This window comes from Camelus dromedarius, chromosome 21, assembly GCF_036321535.1.
Source record: "Camelus dromedarius isolate mCamDro1 chromosome 21, mCamDro1.pat, whole genome shotgun sequence".
Taxonomy (NCBI): Eukaryota; Metazoa; Chordata; class Mammalia; order Artiodactyla; family Camelidae; genus Camelus; species Camelus dromedarius.
In genome coordinates, this window is record NC_087456.1 from 22,192,627 (window position 1) to 22,220,185 (window position 27,559).

Below are 27,559 nucleotides of genomic sequence, written 5' to 3' on the forward strand. Positions count from 1 at the left end.
CCACTGTGTGGGCTATGGAAGCACATATGTGATCCCCTGAAGAGACTGTGTCATCCATCTATTCACAGCATCAGCATCATGCCTGGCATAGGGTGGATGCTCATTATATGTGAGTTGAATGATTGTCGGGGGGTCTGGAAGCCTTCATGATAGAGGTGACATTGAGTCAGACCTTGAAAAATAAATGAGTGGTATTCTGATCAAGGGACATGGGCAGAAAAGGCATTTCAAGCAAAGGGTAAAAGAACAAAGGCAACAAAGAGAGTGACATCTTCAAGAATGGTAAAGAGTCTGGTGTGAATGGTGGGTGGTGGCAAATGAGGCTGGAAAGGTCAGCTGAAGCGAACACTAAAGGGCTAGAGTGATATGCCACAGAGGAAGGAAATAGAGAGAGGTGATGAAGGCTGAAAGCAGAGGGTGCATCCAGACCTGTTCATATAAGTTGTCGATCAAAAAAAACAAACAAACAAAAACAAAAAACACACAACATGAGAGCTGTGAGTTAAGGTTTATTTGGGGCCTAATGAGGACGACAGCCCGGAGACAACCTCTCAGATAGCTCTGAGGGACTGCTCAGAGCAGAGGTAGGGAGAGGGTCAGTGTGTGTATGTGTGTGTGTGTGTGTGTGTGTGTGTGTGTGTGTGTGTGTGTGTGTGTGTGTGTGTGTGTGTGTGTGTGTGTGTGTGTGTGTGTGTGTGTGTGTGTGATTTTAGTGAAGTTTGGCACACATTTTGACAGAAGGTCACTGCTAGTCATGGGAAGGCTGCTGCTAGTCATGAGGAGCTGATGTCTCCGATAATGATTTTAATGCTTTTCTAGATATGAGAAGATGCAAGAAATTGGGTTCATAAAATCTTCTCCTGAAAATATCTAACTATCTGAAGGCCTGTCCTGCCTGTTTTTCCCAGAGCACAGATGCCTCATTCCTGATCTGTGCCCTGAACTCCTCTCAGGGTGTGCTGAAAGTCAGTGACTACAGTGGCTGGTGACTACGTTCTTGTAGAACCAGATGGCGAGTGACAACTTGCAGTTGGCAGAATTAATGCTCTGTTATATTAGCTCCTGTAACAGATTACTGGAGAAGCCAGCATAGCTGGGGTTCTTCCCTGACCTGCTGAGACTGATGTCAGCAGATGTGGCTGTGTGCTTCCCACTCCTAATGATGTCCCTTGGTCCTATTGGTATAGACTTAGTGCTGGGTCAACCACATGGAAGTTTCTGAGAGTCCCGTGTTCTTATCTTACCCGAAGGCTGAGGAAAACACAGTACTGTCAACTAGGCCACAAACTAGGAATATTCCAAATAAATAAATTAAATCACCAAAAAATGCTTCATTTTTTTCAAAATGGTCAATGCAAATCAAAAGGCTGAATCATGTAGCCAAATATACACGTATATATCTCAAGTGATAAATACGTCTGTTCATCAAATTCAAGTTTTGCAATCCTGATGACTGCAACGTGAACATTTTTACCAGCCTTTGTTCCACGACAAAAAAGATCAGCTTCCCAGAAAGGAAGGGTCTACATCAGCAATTTTTCTCTGTCTTTTAATGAAACAGTGTCTGCTCCGACATAAAGGATTTGTGATAAAACCGGTTTTTTCCCCCAGTCCCCAAATAAGATTTTAAATTCAGTTTGTTCAGGATCAGGAAGTACTTTCCTGTCTTAAGTATCATCAGGCGTATTATCTTCTCTGAGTCTCCCTTATTCTAAGGATGTTCAAGGACAAATAATCATACGGCATTTACGAGGATTGTGAGCCTCTATGCAACAGAATTGAGATTTTTTTTTCCTCATGCCTTTGCTCTGTATATTATAACTCTCTTTCACAGGAGAGAACTGGACAAAAAGGAAGCTGGAAATTATAATAAAATGCTTTTGAAATTGAAACATTAAGAGTGATGGTAATGTTAGCAGTAACAGTATGCAAAAATATCCTTTTTAAAAGTTGCCCATAAAGATCTCAAAGAACTATGTATGCTGTGGAATGATTTCCCAGGAAAGGGTTGTAAGTGATGCTAACTCAGGCCCAGGTGATTTGGAAAGACGAGTATGTTCTGGTTTGAAAGATACATAGATAGTGGTGTCAATGAAAAAATTAATCAGTCAACCTAAGAAAGATATAACAAATTTGATTTGGCTGTACATTAAATGACATAGTATTGACAGTTTACACAATATAGATCTAAGCGTTCAACGCGAGTAGTGGGTCATGGGTCATCATGGCCCCTACACGATTAAGAAGGAATGTTATCTTTTAAGGAGTCACCTTGTTGATATGGGGAGAATGCTGCTCTTTATGGTTAAGCAGGTATTTCTGCTGATGGGTAGGTGTGTCAACACATAATGCAGGTACACCAAACACAGAAGAGGGGAGAGAGGAGGCCAAAGGGCAGAGACAATTTTTTATATTTAAATTTTTCTTGTCTTGCCATAAAATACGAATTTTATTTCACAGTGGGGTATGGTTCAGAACATCACATATACTGGAGCAGGGAGTGGTCTAGTATCAATTCGTGTCCTCCTTATTCTTTTCCAAGTCTTTCAAATTGAACCCTTTCCACTGCCATTGCCGCTGCCCTGAATCCAAGTTCCATTACATTAAGAAGAGGCTACCTTAATTACAGGGGAGCAGAATCTGCCACCCCAAAATGTATCTCTTTGGAATGTTATTTTAAGCTGGTTATTTTCTAAGAAACAGCAGACTTGGGACAAACTCTGAAAACCAAGTAGGGATACCCTTTTGTAAGAAACATTTAAATTTGTGAGGAAAACCTCCATTTGTAACCGCTTTTCCCACTAGTGAACCAGGAAGAGGAGGATGGCAACTCTCTAGAAACTTATCAATGGAAAAGACTTAAATGTGCATAACAATCTTACCTGTGTTTATAGTGTGTTTCCTGGTAACTTCCATAACTGACTTTCCCCACCTTCAGTGTCCTCTCTTGTCTTTAGCTGAAGATGGTGTTTAAGGTGAGGACTTCAGCCATGATAATTAGCACGTTACTCAGTTCTCCTGGGTCTCTCCTATGTATGCTAGTTATTAAACTTTGATTTCTCCTGTTAATGTGTGTCATGACAATTTAATTCTCAGAGCAGCCAGAAGAACCTAGAAGGACAGAGGAAAATTTCTTTCTCCCTTATATAATCACCTCCCATTTCAGGGGTTTTTAACCAGGGAACACAACAAAATTCATTGGAAGCTTTTTCCAAATACTGATTTCTTGGGCTCCACACCAGACCTCCTGAATCAGAATCTCCAATGGTGAGTGACCCCGCATAGGTAGTTAGAAACGCTCCCGGGGTGATTCTGAAGTGCTTCTCTGATTAGGAATCACTAAACCAAATAATCCAGTCTCTAAACTCACTCTCCACTGTTGTGTAACATCTCTCCATTTACCTCCCTAGGGCATCTCTTTGAAAATGTTGAAAATCATCAGAAATTCCCAATAATGAACAGGATAGTTGATAGCTGGCTCCCACCCACTGATCTCCATATTGCTGTTCTGATCTTCTCTCACTCTTCCACAGTTTGGCCAAACTGGTCCACTCTCTTATTGGTATTTCCACCCTTGAGCTGGGACTCATGCCACCCTCTCACCTGGCATGTCTCCACCCACCCCAACACACATCCATCAATTGCTCCCTAACAAATATTCCCAGTCATTTGAGACTCACCTCAAGTCCTGCTTCCATAAAGCCTTCTTTGGTCCCTCAGGACTCTGTCCATTGCCAGAAACGTTCTTTGTCCTCTGAATTCTTCCAGCACTTTGTGCGTGCCTGAGGAAAGTAAGCACATAGCGTGATGGAGGGGGGAGTGTCTAGGAGCAATTTCTTTAAAGTTTAATGTTTTTAAATATGTATATGAGTTTTGAATTCTCCACATGCTATGAAGACCACCGATCCATAAGGAAGATGTGTCATGTTTATTCTATAGCTTCTGTTACCTCTGGGCACATGCCATGTATCCCAGCAATACATCCATTAAAAGTCACATGGCTGAGTAACAGAGAGAAAGTGAGACAGGACAGAAGGGGACAGGGCACAACCATTAAAAGAATGACCCAGCAATTAAGGATAGGACATAAACTGGTTAAAACTCAACTAGGCCTAAGATGGCAAAAAAATTCAACTTCCAGAAGAACTTGAGGCCCAAGATGGTGGAAGATTTGACTTCCAGTAGACCTTGAGCTTCATTATACACTCATCGTAATGTATCAGCATGCTAAATGATACTCCCACAGGCACCGTGACAGTTCCAAGGCTGACCATAAAAAGTCAACAAGTGGGCAGTGGCCCAATCCTGAAAGTCCCTACCTCTTCCCCACAACAGTTGGAATAATCCTCCCACTTGTTAGCATATGAAATTACTGAACTCATAAAAACTAACAACACTGTACCAATTGGCCTCTTTTTCTCTTGCCTTCTGAGAAGGCCTGCACTCTGTCTATGGAGTGTGTATCTCCCTGAATACATCTATCTTTATTCTAGTATGGCTCGCTCTTGAATTCTTTCCTGTGCGAAGTCAATTTTTTTTTTTAAAGAACATAAGCATGTTTAAGGTTGAACATTTTTCACCTGGGATCCCTGCAGGTTGAAGGTCTGAGCATTGTGACAGAACCCTCACTTGGCAAAACGCATCCCAGTGACTCGCCTGAGACCTGAGACATGACCATCCTCTCATGCCCCATTTTCCTGCAACAGAAGGACTCAATAAAGATATCTGAAATAATGAACAGATAAATGAAAAATAAAGTCCAGTTCTGCTCCTTTCTATTGTTAAGAGCTGCTCCTAACCTCTGAACCAGCAGACCTGACCATCTCAGTATTCAGAAAAACAAAGTCCTCTGGTCAGCACGACTCACCCTCCTTAGAAAGTATCTGGGACATCTTCTGATTCCGGAGCAGGCCATTTGGAGTCCCCTACCCACCTCAACAGGCTTCTCAAAATAGTTCTAAATACATACTCCTTCTCTCCAAGAGGAACTGGGGTGAATAAAGTTGCTTCCATTTCATTACATATATATGTGAGAGGAAACATCTGTGGTGATTCATCCAGGACACCACCTCAGATATTTCATTATCCATCACCACTATTTTAGATTAAAACTAATCAGTAGCTACATCAGGGAGAAAAAAATCATACGTTTCGGTTTTTTTCTATCTTTAGGTAACATACTTATCACAGCCAAACCTATGAAAGAAAAGTCCAGCCACAACTGTCTCTACCATAAGACGCTAATACTTGCCTCTAAAACTTCATGTTAATACACTAACACACTTTAAGGCCTGATCATCCATGGCTCTCTATCTACTATACATCGCAGTTAAAAGAAAGAAACGCAGGCACAACTGGAGGAGGCACAGAGAAAGGGCAGAGAAAACCCCAGGCCCTCAGGATATCAAAGCCAAGTAGTATGTTAACTTTATGAATGAAAATACAAAGATCATCTGGAGAACAACCAGCTCCCCTAATCCTCCCACATCCCCTTTGCCCAATTTTTGTCATCAATCTTCACTCCTTTTTTGTGCACACCTGCCCCATCATCTGGGTGGATAAATGTTTAATGTTATATCCTGGCATGGCCCGTCTGACCCTAGAGATCTGAAAAGGCATCCAGGACAGGCAGCTCCAGCCCCTTCCTCTCCAGGCTTCCCAGAACCCTGCTTATCCCCTGGTAATTTGGATATGACCAGTCTGTCTCTCAAATTCCAGGTTGAGAATGACTCAAATGTTATCCCTAAAGATCCTTAGCAAAGCCAATGAGCTAAATACAACCTTAATCATCTTTCAAGAAAAGAAAAATGATGCCTGTCACCTTTAAAAAGCCAACCATTCACTAACAGAATAATGGGCTCATAAGAATAATTATTTTCCCCGATGCAAACCATATACAGTAGCACTGTTTCAAAAGAGTGGTAAATTTAGGATGTAAGAACATCCTCACATTAGGAGGTAATCAACATGCTTTGGGCTTTTCATATTATAGTCTCAATAATGAGTAATTTATGAGAGCAATGAGTAATTTATGTGTCTGAATATTATTTGCACCAATTAGCAAAATACATAGTCAGATTAACTAGCAGATAGTAGAGACCTGTGAAAGTGGGACACAAAAGCAAAAGGCTTTTAAATGAGGGATAGAAGGGCATAAACTGGAGCAATGATTTCCAGTCGTTTCCCTATGATGATGCCTCTTTTATTTCAAGAAATGTTAGGACTCTGATTAGACAGCAGATTAGACACTCATAGCTCCTGCTCCCTCAAAAACCTCACAAAAATGGAAAGGAGCCTTGCAGGAAGGCTAAAATCTTGGAACAAAGAGAACGGGATAAAGACAGTAGCAACACAGTACTGGAAACTGGAAAGCAGATGGATAGGTAGTGACTGACTCTGAAGACCTAAGAAAGCTGAATCCTAAACCAGCTCCAGGTACCTCTGGGAATGGAGATGAAGTGGGGGCTAAATACAAAGGCTCTGATTGAAAGTCTATTTAAGATACAGTTAGACCCCCAACCCCCACCCCCATTCCCTCAGCACTGCCTTGGCCGAAGATGAGAGGCTTACTCTCCAGGAAAGGCAAAAAAGCAGGACCCGAGGCACAGCTAAGAATAGGGATGGCAAATTAAAAATATGAGGGGCATAAATTGAACATTTACAGACTTAATTTTGAAACACCATCACCTCCCCCATCTCAGGCCTACTTCTACTTAGTTCCTGGACACTACTGGCCAGACTTTACCCCTTAGACTGGGGACTGCAAGAGACTTCCCTTTAAAATTTGATCCTAAAGAAAAATGACCTAAAGATACTGACATCAAGAGATTCCCCAAAGACATGCTCCAGCCAGATAACACAGGGAAGCCCATTTTGACAAGCCCCATCCAACATGCAGAGAGTTTCCAATAGGCTTTGTGGAGCCCACTCATTCATATGAACAGAGGGCCTAGGATCACTGGGACATTTGAGAAGCTTTCTAAGATGAAAGAGAGACCAAAACAAACAAGCAGGAAAAAGCAACTTGCAGGAAACAAAACTTATAAAAAGAAAAAAAGAGATTACAAAAAAAAAAAAAAAAAAACCCTGTATTATTAAAAACTAAAAATATGATGACAGAAATGAAAACCCCAATAGAAGGATGAGAAGTTAAAATTGAAGAACTCTCTCAAAAATAGAGCCCAAGGCAAAGAGACAGAAGACAGGAGAAGGAAAGAAAAGAAATAAATGAAAAGACGACCAGTTTAGTAGGTCCAGCATCTCAACAGAAGTATTTCTAATAAGGAGGTGTTCTTTGCTTTCTACATGGAAAAGAAGAAACTCACAAAGAAATAACTGAGATTTCCCAGGATAGAAGGACATGAGTTTCCAGATTGAAAGAGCCTACTGAGTACCCAGCACAACAGATGGAAAATAGAAGCATTCACTTTGAAATTTTAGACCATGAGGGATAAGAAAAAATTCTACAAGCTTTCAGAGAGAGAAAAAATGAAGAGCAGGGGAATTTCAACAAAAGTGTAGATAATCAAAAAGATGTTGGGTTTCTCAACAGCAATACTGGAAACTAGGAGACAAGGAAGCAGGGTAAATGTCTTCCAATCCACATATTGATACAGTCAAACAATAATTAAGTGTGTGGGTGGAATAAAGATATTTTTAGACATTTAAGATCTCAAAACACTTACTTGGCATGCATCCTTTCTCAGGGAGGTACTAGAGGATGTGTTCCACCAAAACAAAAGAGTAAACTAAGAAAGAGAAGGACATTGGATCCAGGAAACAGAGCAAACACAAAAGAAAGACAAAGAGAAAATTTAGGGATAATGGGGGAAAAAAATGCCACCTCAAGACGGCAGCTATTTAATAACTAGCCTAGTCTGGAGAAGGTCAGGAGGCTCTGGAATCATCAAGAACATGAAACTGATAGACATACCTAATGTAGTTACATATTGAGAGCAGGTTCATACACTGGGAGCAAGTTGGAAGGATCAATCAGTGGTAAGTGCAAAGAAAGCTAACCAATCAAACACACAGGACAAAAAGGTTTTTGGAAAAGAAAAAGTAATCATAGTATACTATGTGGCTCAGTTGTGAATAGAACTTACTTAAGTCATAGGAATGCAGATACTGAATATTGATCTAACCACATGTGTGACAGAAAGAGAGGGCAGTATGTAAAGAAAACTAAATTCCTCTCTTCCTTGATGGAAAATAAATTATTCCTAACACCCAAAAATCAAGAAAGAGAAATAAAAGCATGTTATTTAGAAACATGGGGGTAAAAACCAAAAGACGGTATACACAAAAGAGCCCCAGACCCCAGAGAGATGCAGGTAATGGTGACATTTTAGTAATAAATCCTCTGACACTGGTCTTCTCCCTGCGGTTTTGCTTTTCTCCTCCAGTAACCATGAAGCAGTTTGGAAAAACAGAAAACACATACGAAGTTTCATTATTTCATCCAAACAGACTTGAGAGAAGTGACATCCAGGTATGACACAGAGACAAACATGGGATTTCTGAGTTAACTAAAATGAGGCGGAGAAAGAAACAGGCCAGGCAAGGACGGCATTTTCACTGGTGGTCTGGAAGAGCGGGCGGGTGAGTGAGGGAGAGGAGGAAAGGAAGAGACGCTGGCCAGACATCAGCTGTGTGATGGACGGAAGCAGGTGACAGCCGAGATGGTTCATCCCTTTGCTCCATCCCTGACTGCCCCCCGCATGCCAGGCTCTGTGCTGGGTCCCTGCCTCGTGGAGGATACAGAGCAGAGAGGAGTGAGTAATAACTGGTGTGACCGGAGAGGCAGGGGCTGCCACAGGCGCACACAGCACCAGGCTTGGAGACTCAGAAAAGCCTTCCCTGGTGGAGCAACACTAACCTCGGGCTTGAAAGAGGAGTTAACCTGTCACGTGGCGGGGGCCAGGGTGGTGGGGAGCCAGGGGAGGAAGCCTGAAGCTGGAGAACTGCAGGTGTGAAGCTAGATCGATGGGAGGGCCTGGAGCAAAGAAGGCAAGAGGGACAGAGCTGGGTTCACACTCTCCGTGGGGCAAGGGCCACAGGACAAGCCCAGAAAATGTACAGCCTTATCCCTTAGGAGCAGACTGCAAGGTTCCTACGCCTCACCTGTGCTGCACTCTTGCAGCGATAATTCACTTGGCTGCGGGTATGATACAGGCCAGGGGTTCGGCTGTGACCTGTCAGTGACTTGGGGACGCAGCTGGACCACGCAAACTTAAACCACAACTACAAGACTGACTTAAAATTTTGGCAAAAAAAAAAAAAATTGCGGTATGCCCCATCCCCTACACACCCTCAGGTCTCCTCCTCCTAGAAAGTCACTCCTCGTATATTGTGTATATTGAGAGAAGCCCCCAAGCATTGCGAAGTCTATGCTGGGGAATGGTTATCAGTTTGACAGCTTGCCTGTTGCAACTGAGATAACCTCTGCAGAATTGAAGAAACTGGACTTTTCATTTCCAAACCTGCTCACACACAGCCTTAGGGGCATTTGTAAGGTGAGACCTAGGATGGGAGTTTGGGATTTGCAGATACTAACTGCTGTTTACAAAATAGATAAACAACAAGGTCCTACAGTATAGAACAGGGAACTAAATTCAATATCTCATAATAGCTTATAATAAAAAAGAATATGAAAAGGAATATATATATGTATAACGAAAAAAAGAGGACTCGGAAGCAGGGTGATGTCTGCCCATCACTTGCTGAGTCCTACACGATCCCACCTGCCCCAACTAGCGCCGCAGCTGCTGCAGGCTCTCTTAGCCAGAGACCTGTCAGGAGCCAATTGAGCTGTATCCATCCAGATGTTGCCATACATTTGTTTCCACTCTAATTATTCCTTCTGGCAGACAGAGGCATCCTGGTGTAAGACAGAGCAGGCCAACGCCACCCAGGCACATGGGCCAGGCAGCAGGCAGAGTGCAGTGAGGTGGCTCTGCCATCTGGTGCTTAGAAGGAAGGGCCTGAGCTCACACCTCCACCCCCGGCCCCTGAACTCCAGACTTCCCAGAGCAAATCGCGTGGTGACGCCTCCATTCAGTTCTATTCAGCCTAATGGGTCTGTGTTGTGACTTCTCATCCTCTTCCAGTGAGCCCCTGACATTCATTTTGACCTGATTTCACCAGGATAAAAATGCTGGGTTGTCAGGCACAAGGGTTGAGAGTAGAAAGCAGAGAAAGTTAAGAGTGTAATTTGTCTTGAAGTCTCCACAAACCCTGGGGACAGCCTGGTATCTTCTATCCAGACACAGACCTGATAGAAATAATGACGGATTATTTTCCTGAAAATAATTATTGTTATGGTTAAAGCTAAATTTTCTCTATTTTTGTCATCTTAGAAAGCAAGAGGTATGTTCTAAATGCTGGTGTGACTCTTTCTTCTACTCTCTTTGTGCCACCAGTGCCCTGCAAACAGCAGGCATTTATAAGTGTTCAGCGATGCTAGATGATGGATAATTCGCACCAGGGCCTGCTTGTTTAGAGAAGGAACTTTCAGGGAACCAAAGATCTAGAAGCACAGGCATGGGCTGCCCCAGATAGGGTGCACCTCCACATCTGACTGATCCAGGGAGCCCCCTCTATCAAATCAAACAGAGACAAGACTCATATCACATGGACCCTTTCAATGTGGGGACTTACTCCTCCCCAGAACCCCACCTAGGGATCCCCTTGTGGAAAAAACATATATTCACCTTACAGATTTTGTCTGAGATTCTGTCTTCTCTCTGGGAAGGTATCTGGAGATGCCACTCGGCAGGAGAGGTTTGGAGAGACCAGATGGCTGGTAAACGAGAGGCTATTCTCAATCCAGGGCCAACAGGAAAGCGGGAAGCTGGAGCTCAAATTTAGATTGAAACCTGGTATCCAACAGTATAAAGTTAGAAACTCCCTTGAACCATCTGGGTCTTTTGAATTAATACCTGTCTGTCCAATCTGAGAATGGAAAGGAACTTGAAAGTCTAGCTTTCTTCCCAGACACAGCATCTGGACCATCAGTAGCACCGAGCCGCCACGGGAGATGCTTGATATGGACCAGCTGACTGAGCCTACATTAATGGCTGCCGATCTTAAGGATCTTAAAGTTCTTTGGAATCTTTTTGATTCCACACCTCTTTCACATTTCTCTTCCATCCACCTAATTCTTTTTTTCATTATACTACCTGAAGCTAGAACACACACACACACACACACACACACACACACACACACACACACATGCACACACCATGCAACCCCATCTAAATATTTCAATATAGCATTGTCCTTCTGCCAACCCACCATCATGGTCTTTCCTTCTCACTGACATACACCTCTCTACTGTCTCTCTCCTCTTCTCTGACAGTGACCCCCTAAAAATCAACATTCCACCCTCCTGCGTGAAGTAACCATCCCCACATGTTATGAAATATGGTGTCACCCAACCAAATCAATGTATACCCCAGCCCCTCCTCCCCCACTTCCAACCATCATATGGCCTTAAGTTCTCTCACATAGGCTTGTCATGTGCTAACACTAGCTCGACCCTTTACTTTGACTAGAAATGGCCTAATCTGACCAATTTCTTCAATTGACTCTTCAGTCCTTGGAAACAGAAGGGAAGAAAGACAATCTGGGGTGGGACGGTTGGCAGTGAAGAACACAGGAAAGGAGAGACAAATAGGACTTCCCTGACTTGTTTCTCCCTTCTCCCCTACTCAGAAGCCCCATTAAAGAGTAAAAGAGATGATGTGCAAATGCACTCAGTAAACTGTCAAGCCCCAATACAAATGTAACTTAACGTTATTAATGTTTTTCTCTCAAAAAAATCCTTTAATTAGCATAGGACTAATGTCACTGATGGTTCCCTCAAATGAGCTCCACCTCCATGACATAATCCACCCCCTCCTTTGCCCTCTACACTGTCAGGCACAGTTTCCATTCCCTCTTTTTTTCAGGAAGTCCTTCAATCCATTCTCCTCATCTACTCTTGTGCCTTGAACTTGGCCCAGTCTTTCATCACCTTGACACCAAAGTACGAATGCCTCTTACTCTAGGATCTACCCACTCTGTCAGTTCAGGGCCCCCAAGAAACAGATGCCAAGACAGGATTAAACATGCAAGATGTTGACAGGGGAGTGAGAGTAGGGGATGGGGGGATGCTTGTGAAGGATAAAGAGGGAGGGAGGAGCAGGAGGCAGGGAAAGACTTTGGACCACAGTGCAGGACTGACACCTGTGAGGGGTGGGAGGAAGACTGGGTAGGAAGAGTCTCAGACCACACTGCAGAAAGTCTCAGTTGACTGATGAGTAGTCTCTCAGCAAAGGTCCCCATTAGAGGAAACCCCCACATGGGACAGAAATGAGGCTTCAGTGCCCTCTCTGTGCTCAGGCAATGACTGGAGACAGCCTGGAAGAAGCATGGCCTCAGTGTAAACATCAGAGTAATGGGGGAGAGACAGTCTTCTCTACAAAGGTACTGGGTCAATTGGATATACACAAGGAAAAAAATTTGAGGCTTAACTCCCTCTCACACTAGTCACAAAACTTAGTTCTGGGTAGATTGTAGATGTAAATACGAAAGCAAAAAAAAAAAGACCAAGAAACATGAAAGACCAAAAAAATTAAGCTTTTAAAGAATAATACAAGAGAATGCATTTATGATCAAGAAAGGAAACCTACAAACCATGTAAGAAAAGAGGAGTTAATTGGGATATATTGAAATTAAGAACTTTTATTTATCAAAACTAAGAACTTCTGTTTTAAAAAGCAGAAGAGAGTGAAAAGACAAATCAGAGTGGGAGAAGGTAGCTGTAAAAAATACAATAAAATAAAATAAAAAATACCAAGATTTTACAAAAGAGGAGCAATATAGATAGCCCTAGCTCCTGCCCCTGGGAGTGGACACCTGATTGTCTGACAGGGACTGACCCCAAGCAACACGTAAGAAATAGAAGACCAATCACAAAGAAGTAAAGTTCATGAGAAGATAAAGCATGACCACCTCTTTTTTTAACAAAAGAAGTAGAAAACAGAAGGTGTTATTAACAGAAACTTCCTTGGAAGCAAAACTGTCATAGAACCCCAACTGTCCATCTAGCACCCCAACTATGTCGAAAGAGTCCAGGTCACGCTGCTCTCCTCCTATCAGGTAAGGACTCCCCTCTCTCCACCTGACTGGCGCTTCGAACTTCAAGGAAAAACAGCATGACTCACCCAGGCAAAAAGTGACTGAGGGCTCATTTTGCCAAGGTACTTTTGGAGCCACCTTGCAAAGTGTGCTTTCAGTACTCTGATAATTAATGGGTAAGCTGGCAGGTACTTTTTCATTCAAAGACATTTATTTCTTAATTAAAACAACATGCAAATGTTAACATTTATTAATTATTTTACTAGCTCATAGCAGTATAATTAATTGACTTTAAAAGCTGAAAATGATCCTGCCATCTTTCAGAAATTGCAGCATTGGGTCAAAATGAAAATGTGAAGTAAGAAAAGTTGTTCTTGGGGCCTCCCTTGCCCATCGCACAGTCTCCTCCCACATCTCACCCTGTGACTGCTTACAAACTGGGCTGGAATGATCCTTACCAGCCCTGTGCACGTGCCCCTCTGCAATGTGACTTTGTCACCACTGCCATCAGGGGCTCTCTTTCCCCACCAGAGGCTCACTAAGGGATAGCAGAGGTGGGAGCAGTTTGCTCCAGCGGGGAGGAGTATCCTACCACATTGTTTAGCATTACCAGCAGAGAGTGATGATAAAAAGCAGACCAACTCTTATTTTCATTTTTTTTTTCACTTCTCTCCAGCAGATGTGTCCTTTTACTACCCACACCCAGGAGTTGTATTCCCACTGCCACAGTTCCCACCCCTTGAATCTGGATGGGCCTCGTGACTTGCTTGGACCAACAGAATATGGTGAAAATGATATTTGGGGACTTCCAAGCCTAGACTTCAAGAGGCTTGGCAGATTTTGCTCTAGCTCTCTTGGAACCCTGAGACCACCAGGTTGGGAAGCTCCATCTGGCCTCCTTGAAGAAAGGAGAACACGTGCAGAGAGAGGTAGTGCAAACATCAGTTATCAAACATGAAAGTGAGGCCATCCTTACAGCATCAGTCCCGGTCCAGCCATCAGATGACTGCAGCCCCATGAGTGACCCCAGGCAAGACCGGAAGAACTATCCTGTTGAGACCAGCCAAACACGGACCCACACATTTGTGAGCAATTCAAGTGGTTGTTTGAAGCCACTGACATGGGTTCTCATCCCAGCTCTGCCTCTCTTCATGGTGTGACCGTGAACAAGTCACTTAACTTTAAGTCTTTTTCCTTTTCTATAGAATGTGGAGAATGACAGCACCTTCCACAGGTGGTTATGGCCAGGACTGAACAGGATTATGTCGTGTACCAGGGCAGAGGTACTAAGATGTCATAGGTACCAGATACCAAAGTATGAACATATTCTGCTAGAAGAATTCCCAATAGACAGCTAAGAATTAGTAAAGGACTCCTGGATCCCTCAATTCTACTTCCAGAGAGTGAAGAAAGAGCCTGGTCAAATGTAAAGCCTGCCAGTTCAGAACAGAACCTATGAGGTAGGTCCTATTATTATCACTTTACAAACTAGAAATAGAAGTCTAGGTTAAGTGATTTGCCCAAACTCATAGATTAGGTGCCAGAGCTGGGGTGAGAACCTTAGGATGTCCGATTCCCAAAGCCTATTCTTAACCACTGTGCTAGTCCTGATTACCTGGTAGAGTACCCAGTAAAGCAGAGAGGTACCATTACACAGCCAAGAGCAAGTGATACAAAAAGACAGGAAAACCTAGCTACAGGCATGGCAGGTTCTCTATAGTCATGATCCCAGGAAAGAAGGTGAATGCCCCATGCCTGCAGGCAATACGCTGGAAGACTGGAATGAGGGAACACTCTGTGATTATATCAACATTCTGTGCTTCCTGTAAGGTACATCCAATCTTCCTCATCAGTGTTGGCTGAATCCCTGTAAAACACCACCAGCAGCCAATGAATAAAGTAGTCTGAGGCAGGAGGGTCTTTACAGCCAGCCCCTTGGTGGGGGATCAGTTATTCTGCCTACTTATGGTCAGCTACAAGAACGGACCAGATGTGGGGTACGGCCAGGAACATGGCCATTTTATTCATGATGGCCACATAGCCATAGTGCTGGAGATTATGTGTGTGTACACACACACACACACACACGTGCTCAGAACTATGAAAAGAACACTGCAAAACCACAATCAATAGATGTTTAATTAAATGCCTAGAAAATATAATATTATGTCAACCTCATTTGCTAAACTAATATTCATAAAAAATTCATTACATTTTAAAAACAATCTGTAGGTTAGACGTCCTTTCTTCACAAGAATTCCAAGCGAGAATGAGAAATCACAACCAATCGTGAATTAAGTAAATTGTTCATAGCCTGATTACTTTAAAGGCAAAATTATTTTTTAAAAGTCTTCCAAGTATTTACAGCAAAAAAAAAAATTACATGTAATGTACCTTTTTATTGCTTTTAAATGATGTAGGATGGAGCCTCCAAAAGAAAGATTTCCTAGGATCTTTAAACTGCCCTGGTCAGTGTTGTCCCGAATCCACAAAGAACGGCCATTAAAGGCATCAATGAACCCAAGTTCTTTGCACCATGACTGAAATGTTATCAGTCCTCATAAAACTGTATTTGAAGGCAACATTTTCTGTGACTATGAGCACAGGATCTGGAGTGAGACTGCCTCGGATCAAATATTTGCTCTATACTTCACTATGTGTCCTGAGGGAAGTGGCTTAACCTTTCTGAGCCTCATTTTCCTCATCTGTAAAGTAAGGAGCATGACAGAGCCCACTTTAAAAGGTTGGGAGAATTAACTGAGTTAATACATGGAAAGCACTTATAATTATGCCTGGCACATAGTAAATGTTGAATAAATGTTATTTATTAACATAAATGTGGATCTGTGGTGAGAACCCCATCCCACAGCCTTGCTGTTTCATCATTTTTACATCTTTCCAAAGTGAAAGAGTGTAAAGACAGGCAGAGAGAGGCTCCTTCAACCAGGTTTCTCCCAGACAAGGTCAGGCCAGTTTCCCCGGCAGAACACTAGTGGGCGCTCAGGGCCAGGGGACAGACCGGAGTTGAGCAGAGACCCAGAGATCCAGGGCGCAAACAGGGCTTTCACAATGGAGTCCCTTGCCCTGCTGGCTTTGAATGGTTTCCTGGCCCCCGTGGTGGATTATTTATGCCTGCAGAGAGAGAAAGGAGAAATTTTGCAGAACTATATGATTGATTAATCTTCAACAAACTGAGTAGTTGACCTGCGGCCAATGGATGTTTCCTATAGAGGTACCAATTATTTGAACGCAAGTTAAGGTTTTATAGGCCCTTAGAAGATCAAGATAATTCCTTACAAACATCCATTTTGTTAAGAGGGAAAGGAAGAGAGACACAGAGAGAGAGAGAGGAAAGAAGGAAGGGAGGAAGGAGGGAGGGAGGGAAAGAAAGGGAGAAGAAAAGAAAAAAGAAAGGAAGGAAGGGAGGGAGGGAGGAAAGAAAACCTAGAACCAAAGAATTTGTGGTATGAACTCATTTGTAAAAAGAAGACAGAAAAGAAATCCAAAACTCCACTTTTGTACATGTTACTATCGTAAATGCATAGGAAAAAAAAGACTAAAAGAATGCACATCAAATAGCCTGCAGTGCTACCTCAGACAGAGGAGCAGGTTTTTGGTTGGGGGTTGTGGTGGGAGGACAGTGGGAGCAGAGGGTACCTACAGCCTGGAGACATGCCTACAATCTACAGAGCAAAACTTGGTGAATGAGCTGAGTCCCCCAGACCTCAAGCAAACTCACAACGTGGCCACCCGCGCCGCCCGCCACCCCCAACTGGAGGTCTTCCAACTAGATTTCGCTGTGCATGTGAACAGCAAGGAATCCTTGCCACGGGAGAAGAAACCCAATCTGCATCTTACAGACTAAGGAGCATCACCAGGCAAAGATGGCAGGAAACAAGCCAGCTGGCCAGAGGCCCACCTGGCCAGAAGGGCTAAACAAGCTCATGAGAGTTCCTGTAAAGCAAGCACACTTTCACATCTCTCTCCAACTGAGTATCTAAAATGACAAAAATCTCAGGGTAGTCTGAACTTGTTGCCTGTGCCTAGCATTCCAGATGTGCAGTATTTGTGGGCTGGAGAAAGCCTCAGCACCTCTGTCATCAAGGACGTGTCTGTCCTAAACAGCCAGGTGAGCCAGCGTCTCAAAGTCACCTGCTCCTGCTCTAATCCTAATGGTCTTCCTACAGCTACGCCTTGAACACTCATTCACCGCCACTTGTGCTGAGCACTTGTATGATCAGGCCGCTCAAGATGGCTGCTCTCTTGCTCTCTGCACACCCTCTGCTCCACCAGTCCCTGCTTCACCCACACCCTACTCACATGACTGACCTTTCCTCCTAATCACAGAGCTTAATCATAACTGCCCACATGCTTGCCCCCTGGACCCAGCGAGTGATTGCTCTAATCTTTAGATCCGAATGGCTCCATTACATCTGCCCCGGTCATTAACTGGAGGGGATATAAGGGATGTGCCCCTCTGCTGGTTTTCCTGGTAACCAATAAGCCAGCCTGACATCAATTCCCCCTATCAGCAGTAGCCTCCTTCTCCCTTCAAGTAGCAAAGACTGCTGCTGGGTCCAGCCTGCCATACACAGTCTGCCACACACGGAGGGAAGCTGCTCCATGACCTTGCTTCAGACATGTGAGATTCCCCACCCAATAAACCACTCGTGTCTCTGTTGCTCTCTGGGCTCTTCCTTCGGTCTTGAAGCTGGGCAATGACAGGACTTGCAGGCCTGCAGGGGTGAATGAAGAAACTAACACAACATTATAAATCAACTATACCTCAATTGAAAAAAAAAAAAAAAGCAGTAATGGTAGTGGCAGCAGCAGTGGCAGGAGCAAGTGAGCGCTCTTGGGTTCCTGCTCTGGCAGCCAGTTCCAGAGCAGCAGCCTCAGCCACAAAGCAGTCATGAGCACCCGGTGACACCGTGTTCTCTTTGTGCGTGAGTGCAGTGGCTTCCTAAAATTACCAGCTCGGTCTTCCCCTTTTTGCTCTTCCACTGTTCCAAGACATTTGTTACCAATCTCCTGGGTTAAATTCCCTCTGCTTAAAAAACCAAGAGTAGTGTTTGCTTCCCCAACTAAACTAATGCTCAGTTCCTAAAATAGCCCCAGGAAACTGACTCAAGGATAAGGATCTGGATTGGTTATCTGAGTTGACTTGGCTTGAATGCAGTGACTACCTCAATGCCAGTGGGAAATGGGATACTGGTCTCCATGGTATGCAGTGGCAAATAGTTACTTAAATTTTCACCACTGGCTGCTTGGGATGAAGTGCTTATGGAAGAAAAGGCTTGAGGAGACTGTAATTGACCATTTTGATGGGAATGATGAATATAAAGGTTCTAGATGGGCTGGCTACCACTGAACACACTGGTGAATTCAAAAAAAAAAAAAAAAAGACAAGCTCAGGGCTTTAATAGTTCAGCTAGTGTCAAGGTTATTGAACCATAAAGCTTCTTTAACAGCAAAAGATAATCTCTTGTCTCTTATAGCCACAGAGCCAATCTAGCTAAACCATCAGACCTCAGATTTGATCCTGCAGGCTGCAGAATCACAATGCACAGACTCATGCAGCTGCTATACTGTCCTGCAAGAGAAAGAGTGGAGCTTATGGTGGCATTCTAACCAGATGGTCTCCGGACAGACACCTTGGCTGTCTCTGGCTGCCTAGTCTCCCTTGGTCCCTGTCCATTCTCCAAGCCTGGTTCTCTAGCCTTCCCATTGATTCTAGGAGCTATAGAATATCCTTGAAATAAACGTTTTCTGCTTAAGTAAACCAGAGCTGGTTTTTAATGTTTTGTACCAATAACCCCAAGTCTTGCACACTCTCTCTTTCTACCACTAGTCTCTCTTCCATGAAACAGACTGTGGCTGACCCTCAGCTCCTTAGTTTACATGTTCCAGCTCTAGCACTGAGACTGGTTTTCAGTTTCATCTCCAAATTTCTTGGAAAGAGAATTTGATCATTTCATGGGGGGTAGTATATACTCTCCTAGTCCAATCAAGGGTAGCTTGGAAGGCAGGGTCATGTAGTGCTAGGGTCTCATGTGCCTAAAACTATTATAAGTAGACTAGGTCTCCCCAAAATTGTCTCCTACATAGAGGTGGAACTTAGAGAGCCGGGGAGAGAAAGCATGAATTTTAAGGAGGAAAACAGGAGTTGGTGATGCATAGAAGCTGGAATGGTCATGGCATTTTCAAAGAACAGGAAAGACTCTGGCCAAATCACAGCAGAGGGATCTGATACGAAGTGGAGGAGGCGTGGGCTTGGCTATGAAGGATGAGGCCACATTATGGAGAAGCTGGGCACTTGACAGAAAAGTTCCCACTTAAGAAATTGGGAAGCCACTGAATTGTTGGCTGGAGAGAGTTGGATTGGAGGTGATGGTGCTGGAGAGTGAGAGATAAATGCAATTAAAAAAAAAAAAGATACAGTCGTTTACTCGATGTGGAAAATGTACGAGAAGTAAATCACAACTAATGAAATCCACAGTAGTTAATGAGAGAAAGAAGTAAATCTCAAAGTTACAAACAACCAGTATATGAATGTCCCATTAAAAAAATAGCCAGTTGCACACTCTGTCCTTTCTATGCTTGTCCCTGTGATGCTCCCTGCCTTTCAGGAGGCCTGATACTGGCAGGGAGCTGTCAAATCTAACAAATAGCTCTTTTCTCCTTGTTAAGGGGGAAATCCTGAATTTTTGCTGACTCAGCGCAACTCACCAATGTGGGAAATTTGTTTTTCATATGCATACATTCCCTTTTTAAGAGCCTCTGCTCCCTCTCTCATCTCATGTAACTTTTGTTCAATTACCTCAGGAAAAATGTCCCTCCCTTTTGTCCCCTTTTACTTCCATTTGTGAGTAAGAGAAAAATGACCCTAATCATGAATGATAAGTTTAAAGTGGCATCAGTGATACAACCATGGGAGGAAAAAGGCCCTACATTCTGAAGTGAAATGTAATGTCATCAAGGACCAATAGCATCAAATTAGAAAGCCTGGGCACAAGCCCAAATTCCCCTTCAGACTCTCCGCTCCAGTACTAATCTATAATTTCATCCTTCTTTAATGAAATCTATTTTTCCACAGGCATTATCATTTAGTAAAAATGAAAACCTTTCCTAGTCAATTTCAGGGAATGAAAGATTAAATTACTTACACAAAAGCTAATGTTGCAGTAGAAGAATTTTTTTTTTACTAATTTTCCTTGCAAATATACAATATAGCATCAATATTATAAGGGCAAATGGCTTTAGTGAGCCAGCCTGGGTACCTAGTTACATTTAAATGGCATTTTGTGAGAAAATGCATTTTATCTTCAAACAAACAGACTTTCAAGTTGATTTCTGAAAATCTAGATTTTGACAGTTGAACACTTCTTAACTCAGTAAGAGTCTCATGAGAAATATGAAGTTATATAACTATTTTAAGTATAGTAATAGAGAATTCCAACATGCATGTTTAATACATGCGATTTCCTTTTCTTGCCATTTGATGTTTTGGTAAGCAGCCAGTTCTTTACTTGTTGTTCTTAAGCTATCGTTATGAATTCAGCTAGCTCACAGAGTGGGGAAAAAAAATGCTCTGGAGGTGTGAGTTTTGCTGCATGAGTTTTCTAAATATATTTATTAATGCTCCTTAAATTATTCTCAAAGCAGGATGTCTCTCTCAATTTAGAGATTCTTCCCACTTGGTTAAGCACCATCACGATCTCACTTTTATTGTCCATATAGCCAGATGCAGCTGCATTTATTTACATTTTTTAAATGAATGAAATCTTAACTTGTTGACACATTGGAGAGTCTAAAAATGTCCCATTTAAAGTCTTCCTCACAACTACATCCGCATGGGTGGCGGCTGAATTAGCTCCACTTTGTAGCAGAGTTGATTTTCAAGAGAAATGTTTACATGCAAATGAAAGGTTTAGAAAGCCTTATTACTGGGTGACACAGAAGAAACTATTTTGGTTGCATTTCAAGTTTCCAACTGAAATTTCAAGTCAAGGCCATGAGATAGAAACCACAGGAGCACAATGAAATGAGAGTGCAGCTGCGTTTCCATTCCCGACTCCCCATAGGCTGCTCCTCTGGTGACTACACTACTTTCTTTTGAACTTTTGGCTCTGGCAAAGAAAGATCAGAAATTGTGAAGCTATGAAGCATACTTCAAGGCCAAGTTCTGAAGGACCCACATTGTATGATGTGAATAGTATTCATTCATTTGCTAATATTTATTGAGAATCCACTATGTGTGAAGGCCTGTGGGATGGAGTCACGGGGAGACAGAAGTGAATAGATTCAGTGGTTGCCTTTGAGAAGCGTACAATCTGGAGGGAAGGCAACTAGCTACAATATAAAGCAATGTTAAGAGAAGCACCACAGAAGAGGAGTAAGCAAAATATCATGGAAAGATGAAGTAGGGAGTGATTAATTCCAACTGGGCGGCTCAGGGAAAGATACATGGAGAGACGGATTTGAATGGAAGCGAGGAAGATTCTACAGACTGTTAAACTTACAGGAAAAACACAGGGGTTTGAATGGCAAGTTCAGGGAAGGGTGACGAGTACACTGTGACGAGGGCAGGGGCAGAGACAGGAACAGCGGCTGAAGAACCTGGAGAGACAGGTCAGGGCTAAATCCTGGAGGGCCTTGAAGCCACAGTAGGAACTGAACCAGATACTTTGGAGAAGGAGCCACTAAAGATTCTGAGGGGGTAGAACTATCGGATCTGTTTATAAAAAGATAACTTACATGGCAATGAAGAAAATGGGCTAGAAATTTGATGTGTCAAAAAGCTACTGAAATAATCCAGAGGAGAGTTAATAAATACTTAAATGAGAGCAGAACAAAGGTATTAGGTTGGGAAGGAAGCTCAAAGGAAGGAAAGAACGGGACCTGGCAGCTAGCTGATGATTTGTATGTTAAGAGAGAATGGATTCCAGAGAGAATTGAGGAACAAGTAATGGAAGGTGACTGAGGTTTCCAGCCCAAATGACATCAGGGGAAGAAGTCACAATAGCCATGATCAGTAAATATAGCAAAAGAAGCAATATAGGGGAAAGTGTGGTGTTAAATTAAGTGTGGGCATTTTTCGTTCCTGATGAGAAATGCATCTGAAGATAACCAGGAGACCATTGGAAATCTGCATTCGCCACAAGAAATTCAGCACTGGATGTAGGTGAGACCTGCCCACACAACAAAAAAAGGGAACCTGAGCAAACAGAAAAGATGAGAATTACATTTTGATGAGAGCTACATGTTTGTTTGTTTTGTGGGGAGGAGATAATTAGGTTTATTTATTTACTTAATTATTTTAATGGAAGTACTGGGGATTGAACTCAGGACTTCGTGCATGCCAAGCATGTACTCTACCATTGGGCTATACCTTCCCTGCAAGAGCTACATTTAAAGAGTAATCAGAGAAGAAATGAGGAAGAATCATGGAGACGGCACCATTCAAGATGCAGTTAAAGAACCAGAGAATGTTCTTCTTGGGAACTAAAGGGAGAATATGAAAGCGCAGGATTTGAAACACCCCCAACTGAAAGCCTTTTGAGATTGCTACCTATTGTTGCTATGACCACACCAAAAAAATTAAACCAGGTCTCTCCTTAGGAATGGAAGTATGGCCCCAGCTCTCCTCCAGACACTTGCTCGTAAGAAACTCAGCAGCATCTCCTCTCACCAGTTAGGTACCGAAAACTACCACGTCCATGAGACTCTTGAAGAAGGAAGTAAGTAGGGAACAAATCCAGGAGTTTGGCAAAGCTGAAGTTGCAAACTTTTCCCTCTCAATTATCTTATTTTTTTCTTAGATCCGTCCTACTTTAGTTGAGGAAATGAAGTCCGTTTTGTTTATTATGGGTGAAAATGATAATGAGAAGTAATACACAATCCATCAGGTTAGGTGAAATTGTTCAGGCATCTCCCCATACCCCCCACTAGACGGCTGTTATTGTGATTGTTGTTACATATTGTCTGTCTGTCTGTCTTTCTATCTATGGTGCTTTATTTTATAGCTGAAGAGCAACTTCCCATGCTTCTTGTTTGCTTCTCACCACAACCTGGTAAGATACTATTTTGTTCTCTCTGATTCTCACACTCAGAAATTCCTTGCACGGATTTCTCTCAGGATTGAGTCCGGGTCACCTTTCCACATCTTTGTCTAGCTTGTCCTCTACTTTAACTGGAATCCACCTCTGCTCCTTTCCCCTAGCATGTGATTCTTTCTAACCCCAACCCTGGTCAATATTTTCCTTCTGGTAATCCTTAACTCTGAGCTAACAATCCGCCATTCTCTGTCCCATTTTTGTTAGGTTTCTCCTCCCTCTGTCTCTGCCCCATCACCCTTGAGCATTAAAAGAATCTGCATTAGCCCCAGTGTTCATAGCAACACTATTTACAATAGCCAAGACATGGAAACAACCTAAATGTCCATTGACAGATGTTTGGATAAAAAAAGGTGTGGTATATGTATACAATAGAATATTACTTAGCCATAAAAAAGAATGAAATAATGCCATTTGCAGAACCATGGATGGATCTTGAGATTATCATATTAAGGGAAGTAAGCCAGACAGAGAATGACAAATATACGATAGCACTTACATGTGGAATCTTAAAAAAAAAATTCTATTTACAAACCAAAAACAGACTCATGGACATAGAAAACAAACTATGGTTACAAAATGGGAAAGGGTGGGAGAGGGATAAACTAGGAGTTTAGGATTAACAGATACATATTACTATGTATAAAATAGATACACAACAAGGACCCTACTGTATAGCACAGGGAACTACATTCAACTTCTTATAATAACATATAAATCTGAAAAAAATATATATATGTATGTATATGTATAACTGAACTGCTTTGCTATACACCTGAAAACAACATTGTAAATCAATTACACCTCAATAAAAATAAATAGATTAAAAAGAATCTGCATTAGAACTTAGCATTCAAAGACAGCTATTTCTCACATAAAAATAGGTGCCACCAAGATGTAAATTGGCTTGAAAGGGGGCCTTTCATACTAGGCATATCCTTGGACAGGCAAATCAAAGCTGGGGAGGGGCAGGCTGCTGCCAACTGGCTCCTGCCCCGTCTGGCATAGTCTGTGCGCATTCCCCACCCCTACCCCCTTCTTTGTAGCCCAGAGAGGCGGACCCTCATAGGCTGCATCCACAGGTTCTCCTGCGGGCCAGCTTCTGGTTGGGTGAAACCAACAGACATCAAAGGGTGGGAGAGGAGTACGATCAGGTATTTAACCCCCTGGCTCCGTCCCTGCCCAGCTGAAGGAGGCCTCCACAGAAGGCGGCAGGTCCCGTTAGGCTGCTGCCTCCTTCAGCCACAGCTGCTGCTCTCCCTGCCCCTCCTCTGCCTCCATTGGACAAGGGGTGGAAATGGCACCCTCTGTTAGAAGCCCAAGTTGGCAGTAGTCATCCCTCACCATCCCTGCCAGTTCCCTCACCTCTGTCCACACTTTGTGCGTCCCTTCATTAAATTCTCCTCAATTACATTTGAGGGTGACCTGTCAGACAAGGTCCCTTTACAGGACACACAGTTCTCAGCAACTCCTCACCCAACCCATGATGCCATCAACAACTGTCATAATTAATTTGCTAAGTTAACCCGAGAGCACAAGGACCTAAGGAAATGAAACTTAAGACAGGTAAATGTTGGTGAAAGGAGTAGTGCCTAAGTTTCCCAGGGCTGCCATGACAAAGCACTACAAACTAGGAGGCTTAAACCAGTAGGAATTTATCCTCTCACAGCTCTGGCAGCTAGAAATCCAGATTCAAGGTGTCAGCGGGGCCATCCTTCCTCTAAGGAAGGGGAGAACACTTCCTTGGCTCTTCCGGCGTTTGCCGGCACCCCTTGGCTGTCCTTGGCTTGAGCTGTATGTAGTACTTCAGTCTCTGCATCTGTCATCACATGGCCTTGTCCCATTTTAGTCCGTGTCCAGATTCCCCTCTTCTATATGGACACCAGTCAGATTGAATTACGGCCCACCCTAATGGCCTCATCTTAACTTGATTACATCTGCAAAGACCCTACTTCCAAAAAAGGTCCCATTCTGAGGTCCTGGGGGTTAGGATTTCAACACATCTTTTTAGGGAACACAATTTAAACCCGTAAGAGATGGGTTCAGAGGCACAGGCTGCTAGGTGTTTATGCGTGCCTGTTTCTAAAGAGGCTGAACCTGCAAAGCAGGCTGCCTCCAGCTGGTGAGTGCCTGCCAGCACAGCCTCTGTGCCAGCCTTGAGGGATCAGCAGGGGATTTAAGAAGAAACCAGCCCCCTGGACTTGTTCATTGCAGATTCAGTCCTACCCGTGAACCAAAGTATCAGCCCCTCTAATGAAGCTGTGAAAAGATGGGAAATGTAATGGGTCATGAAAGACCAGAGGAAGTTCAGGAGGAAGACACTGTCTCTGTGATGATTTATCATCACGGAGGCTATATTTAGACTCTTTCATTCTAGAAAATGATACCACGTTCATGGCTTTTGCCATGTTTGCTTTCCTGAGTCCATTACTTCTATTTTCAAAGACTTTAACTCAAGAAAAATAATCTCTGTTCTGCAACCACAGATTTGCTACTTGGATGTTCCAAGCTGGCAACTGGTATTTTATTTTTAATGGAGGTACTGGGGATTGAACCCAGGACCCCTTCCATGCTAATTAGGCGTTCTACCACTGGAGCTCTTACCCCATCCCCCGCAGCAACTGGCATTTTTAAGAGTCATTTTTTTAATAGAATCAAGGGACCAAAAAAATCTGGTGACATCTTTAGATAGACTGGAGATCTAAAATTCTTAAATCTCAAACTATAAACTATAACTCTCCACTGCTTGGTCCTATAAAATCAACTCAACGTTTCAATCAAGAAGTTCTACCACCCTAAATAAAGCATTGTCCAGACTCCTCCACTTGTCATGTAAGATCCACAGTGGTCTCAGGTACCCATGTACACATCTTCTATCCAATCATATGTCATCCATTTCATTTATTTATTCAGCAAATAATAATTAGTCACCTACCATTTGCTTAGCCGGTGTTATTGGTTGAACTATGTCTCCCCAAAAGATGTGTTGAAGTTCTTCTACCTGTACCAGTACCTGTAATGTAACGGTACCCAGTACCTGGAAGTGCGACCTTATTAGGAAACAGGATCTTTGCAGGTATAATAGAGTTAAGACAAAGTCATACTGAACTAGTGTGGGTCCTAATCCAATATGACTGGCATCCTTATTAGAAGAGGAGAAGAGACACCGAGACAGACAAAACTCGGGGAACACGTGATGACAAGGCAGAGCCTGGAGTGATGAGCCTACCAAGCAAGGAATGTTAAGGATCGCTTAAAAAAAAAAAAAGCAGCTAAGAGAAAGGCATGAAACAGACTCTCCCCTGGAGACTTCAGAGAGAGCCTGGCACTGCTGACACCCTGATTCCGGACTTCTAGCCTCCAGAACTGTGAGAGAATAAATGTCTGTTGTTTTCAGCTACCCAGTCTGTGCGAGTTTGTTAGGGCAGCCACAGGAAACTCATACAGTAGGTAAACCCCTAAGTTTAGCCAGACTGTCTTCCATTCCTTCCTGAATATTTCATCTCTATCCCAACCCTGTGACTTCACAAGAACATTGCCCCCCATCTGGAATGTCCTCTTCTTTACTCTCCACCTCTACAAATGAATGAATTCTAGCCTTTTCTCAAAGCCTAATTCAGGTTTCTTGACTCCTTGAAGCTCCCTGAATGATTCCAGCCCACACAATTCTCTCCTGAATAGACTCATATAATATTTACTATGTAAATGATACTATTTAGTCCTTTCTTATAATGTTATAATTTAACACTTACTATCTACTTCATCTTCCAGAGCCTCAATTTCCTCATCTATAAAATGGGAATAATAACACTCAAGTCATAAGGTGATTCTGATGACTGAATTAGAGGTCAGGTGGGACTACAGAAAACTGAAAAACAGTAAACCTAATATATACATAGTCATTAATAGAGCAGTCAGCATGTAAGAGGTACAATTCAGTGGTGTTACTCCTGCTCCTGTTCCTCCTACTGGCTGAAGTATTTTAGATTTACGTGAAAAACTAGATCATTTGAAAGTGAAAACAAAAATATTTCTATTATCTGCCACTGTGACTATGTTAGGTGGATTCTATTCCATTTCATTTGGCAAACCATAACTCAGTAAACACCTTTGGTTGGCCTGTGAGTTCCAGGCCAGATCTCAGGCCCAGAATCCAACCACTTCTCCCACCATCCACTACCACCAGCCAGGTGTGAGCCACCATCCCCTCCCACCTGGGTAGGATGACTGCAAGAATGTCTACTAGTCTCTGCGCTTCCACCTTGTCCTCAATAGTCTATTCCTAACACAACAGCCCCTTGTCACATCATGTCACCCTT

At 43.0% G+C, this 27,559-nt stretch overlaps 1 protein-coding gene across 5 annotated transcripts in view; it reads right to left on the minus strand.

Moving 5' to 3' along the window:
- The window catches only part of CNIH3 (cornichon family AMPA receptor auxiliary protein 3), a 207,778-nt gene that overhangs the window by 113,944 nt on the left and 66,275 nt on the right, over window positions 1-27,559 (minus strand). For 3 of the 5 annotated variants that reach the window (XR_010377166.1, XR_004132155.2, XR_010377165.1), the window contains exons 2-4: window positions 10,713-10,877; window positions 3,681-3,782; window positions 2,883-3,111 (exon numbers count right to left, since the gene is read on the minus strand). The gene's annotated coding sequence lies outside the window, so the exon portion shown is untranslated. The remainder of the gene's footprint in view (window positions 1-2,882; window positions 3,112-3,680; window positions 3,783-10,712; window positions 10,878-27,559) is intronic. The other 2 variants (XR_004132156.2, XR_004132157.2) reach the window with 1 other exon arrangement.